The sequence below is a fragment of the Protobothrops mucrosquamatus genome, unplaced genomic scaffold (assembly GCF_001527695.2).
Source record: "Protobothrops mucrosquamatus isolate PMUCROS unplaced genomic scaffold, P.Mucros_1.0 scaffold5312, whole genome shotgun sequence".
In the NCBI taxonomy this organism is placed as follows: Eukaryota; Metazoa; Chordata; class Lepidosauria; order Squamata; family Viperidae; genus Protobothrops; species Protobothrops mucrosquamatus.
Genome location: NW_015391177.1, coordinates 13,610 through 16,966, shown reverse-complemented (window position 1 = coordinate 16,966; position 3,357 = coordinate 13,610). Strand labels below are relative to the sequence as shown.

Sequence of the window (3,357 nt, the reverse complement as noted above, 5' to 3'; positions counted from 1 at the left end):
GGAGGGAGGGAGATAATAGAAGGGAGAGAAAGGAGGAAGGGAGGGAGATAGATAATGGAAGGGAGGAAGGAAGGAAGGTATATAGATAATGGAAGGGAGGGAGGGAGATAATAGAAGGGAGGGAAGGAAGGGAGGGAGGTGGGAGGGAGGGAAGGAAGGATGGAAGGAAGGGAGATGAAAGAAGGGGAGGGAAGGAAGGAAGGTGAAAAGGAAGGAAAGAAGAAAGGAAGGAAGGAAATGAGAGAAGAGATGGATGGATGGATGGATGAATGGACAGATGGATGGAAGGAAGGAAGGGAGGAACGAAATGAGAAAAACAGATTGAAATTCAGTAAAATCCGCCTTAAAAGGAGGTTCATTCTCGGAAGAAAGGAAGGAAAGAAAGAAAGAAAGAAAGAGAAAGAAAGAAAGAAAGAAAGAAAGAAAGAAAGAAAGAAAGAAAGAAAGAAAGAAAGAAAGAAAAAAAGGAGACAGGCGGCCTTCAACGCCCACAATTCCCCAGCCAGTCATGGCAACACGAAACACCTTCCGATGCCACTTGTCACAGCACCCGAGAAGAGGGAAGGCTTAACTCGCACGCCAATCAAGGCAGGCCAGACAATCTCGGTTTATTTCGGACGGAGGTGTACAGCACAACCGGTGCAGGACGGCATTTTGCCACCAGCCTCTGCAAACACGCAACAGCAGCAGCAGTAGCAGCAGCGTCTCCGGACGCATCCGGGCGGAGAAGGCAGCTGACCGTGACTCACCATAACCCTGGATGGTCACGAAGGAGGCTGGCGGGAGCATTTGGCGCATGACAGCGGGATGAAGAGGAGAAACATCTTCCTCTGTGGAGGCCTCAGGGGAAAAGCCACCTCTCAAGGCCTCTGGATGCAGGGCTGGAGTCTCCTGCGTTTCCCAGGGTGACAACCTTCTAACCACCGGATGATCTTAATTGCTGCTGAAGGGGAATCTTGGCGCACGACAGCAGCGTCCTTCGCAGGAGGACGATCCATCAGGGGAACCCGCTGTCTAAGATCTACTTCTTGACCTCCTTTTGGTCTTCTGGCTTGGTGGCCTTCACTTAGCTAGAGCGCCCCTCTCAAAAAAGGCCCAGCTTCCATCCAGGCATGGTTGGAAAGCAACCAGAAGGTTATTTGCACACACACACACACACACACACACACCCCTCAGGAGAGAAAGCGGAGTCCCCTTCCATCTTGCAAAATTTTGGGGGGGAAAAAAGATGCTGAAATTCCCACAATCCTTACAGGAACGGTTAAGGGTGCACACACGTCCTTCATTCTATCCACCTTCCTTTTCATTTGTTCTCTCCTCCTGGCTTCTCTTAGGGGAAGGGGAGACATCCCAGAGGGCTCCCCCCCCCCCAAAAAAATAGGGGAAAAAAGGTGGAAAAATCTGGAAATTCGAAGATCAGTGTTGGTACCCTGTTAACGCAGCATTGCCATTTTCAGAATATTTGCAGGTTAAAAACATAAAATAAAAATCAGAACAGCAAAGCAGAATCTCAGTCTGTTTTTCTCATTTCCTTCTTTCTTTCCTTCGTTCCTTTCCTCCCATCTTCTTTCTTCCTTCCTTCCTTCCCTCCCATCTTCCTTCTTTCTTTCTTTCTTTCTTTCTTTCTTTCTTTCTTTCTTTCTTTCTTTCTTTCTTTCTTTCTTCTTTCTTTCTTTCTCTTTCTTTCTTTCTTTCTTTCTTCCTTTCCTTCCTTCCTTCCTCCCTCCCTCCCTCTCTCCCTTCCTTAGCTAATATCACTCTGCTTTTCTTTAATTCTTGTTCCAAGATCTATGGAACTCCTTGCCACAGGATATTCCTCTTTAGCCCTTCTTTCAGACACCTGACCGGCATTAAAACATGCTGGATTTTAGCTAATAAGATGCTTCCAATTTCTCTCTCTTTTTTATGCATTTATATTTCCTGAACGACGCATTTCATTATAATCTATCTCTTTTCTATCTCCTGAGGGCTTTCAGCACCATTTTGGAGTGGAAAGCTGGGGGCATAAATGCAATAAGCCAAAGTCAACCCTGGAGAAATTTTGCCAAACTCAGGATTTGGGGTTAACCTGTTCTGAGAGTCAAAGTGTTAGGATTTACAAACCAACTTTTAAGGCTTAGCATAACTCAACCAGGTTGGGGTGACTCCATCACAATTAACCATGAACTAACTTAGCCATCCTCAAGATGGGTTCATTTATATATCTGCATCTACTTTAAAACTAAATAGTGCACAAGAGGTTTTATAACAGTGGAATTCAGCTCTCTGGCTTTGGGTTTAAATCTAGCTTTCCTCCCACTCTAGATTTACCCTTGTTTTCTAGAAGCAAGAACTTCATTGCAAAGACTCCGTCTCCCATAAGGCACTGCAGCAAGAGAGCTGAAAGACATATAAACAAGACTCTAGGATCCCCCTTCATATCTGCATCAGTAAACATCCTGAGCCATAAAACCAGCAGGGGAAATCCTTCTTTTTCCCCCCTCCTGTTTCAATTTCAAATTTAATCTTGTTAACGGCAGGCAGGGGGGAGATATTTCCCCCACACACACACAACATGTTTTGCTATGGGGGATTTTTCAGAATTAAGATGGGATGGTTGCAAGAATTCACACATGAATCCGAATCCGAATCGAGCTGGAAGGGACCTTGGAGGTCTTCTAGTCCAACCCCCTGCTCAAGTAGGAGACCCTAGACCATTTCAGACAAATGGCTGTCCAGTCTCTTCTTAAAAACTTCCAGTGATGAAGCACCCACAACTTCTGGAGGCAAGTTGTTCCAGCGATTGATTGCCCTCACTATCAGGAAATTCCTCCTTAGTTCCAGGTTGCTTCTCTCCTTGATTAGTTTCCACCCGTTGCTTCTTGTCCTGCCTTCTGGTGCTTTGGAAAATAATTTGACACACCCCCCCTCTTCTTTATGAGATATTGGGACCCTGCTATCATGTCCTTCTTTTCACTAAACTAGACATACCCAATTCCAGCAACCGTTCTTTGTATGTTTCATTAGGTTTCTCCTTAATTCCAGGTTGCTTCTCTCTTTGATTGGTTTCCATCCATCATTTCTCATCCTGCCTTCTGGTGCTTTGGAAAATAGATTCACCCCTTCATCTTTTTGGTGGCCCCTCAAATACTGGATTATTGCTATCACGTCCCCCCTAGTCCTTCTTTTCTCTAGACTGGCCATTCCCAAACCCTGCAACCGTTCTTCATACGTTTAAGTCTCCAGGCCTTTAATCATCGTAGTTGCTCTTCTTTGCACTTTGCACATGCACGTATGCACGTGAGGTTTAGCTAAGCCGTTGCTGGTTTTAGTGAATTGCACTGATTTTGTCTGCCTGGCCTCGGACCCCGAAGTCCA

The 3,357-nt window shown here is 45.6% G+C and overlaps 1 protein-coding gene across 1 annotated transcript in view; it reads right to left on the bottom strand.

Annotated features, from left to right (window-relative positions):
- The window catches only part of LOC107299703 (dynamin-1), a gene marked incomplete at its 3' end in the record, with an annotated part of 26,949 nt that overhangs the window by 17,327 nt on the left and 6,265 nt on the right, over window positions 1-3,357 (bottom strand). The window lies entirely within an intron of this gene.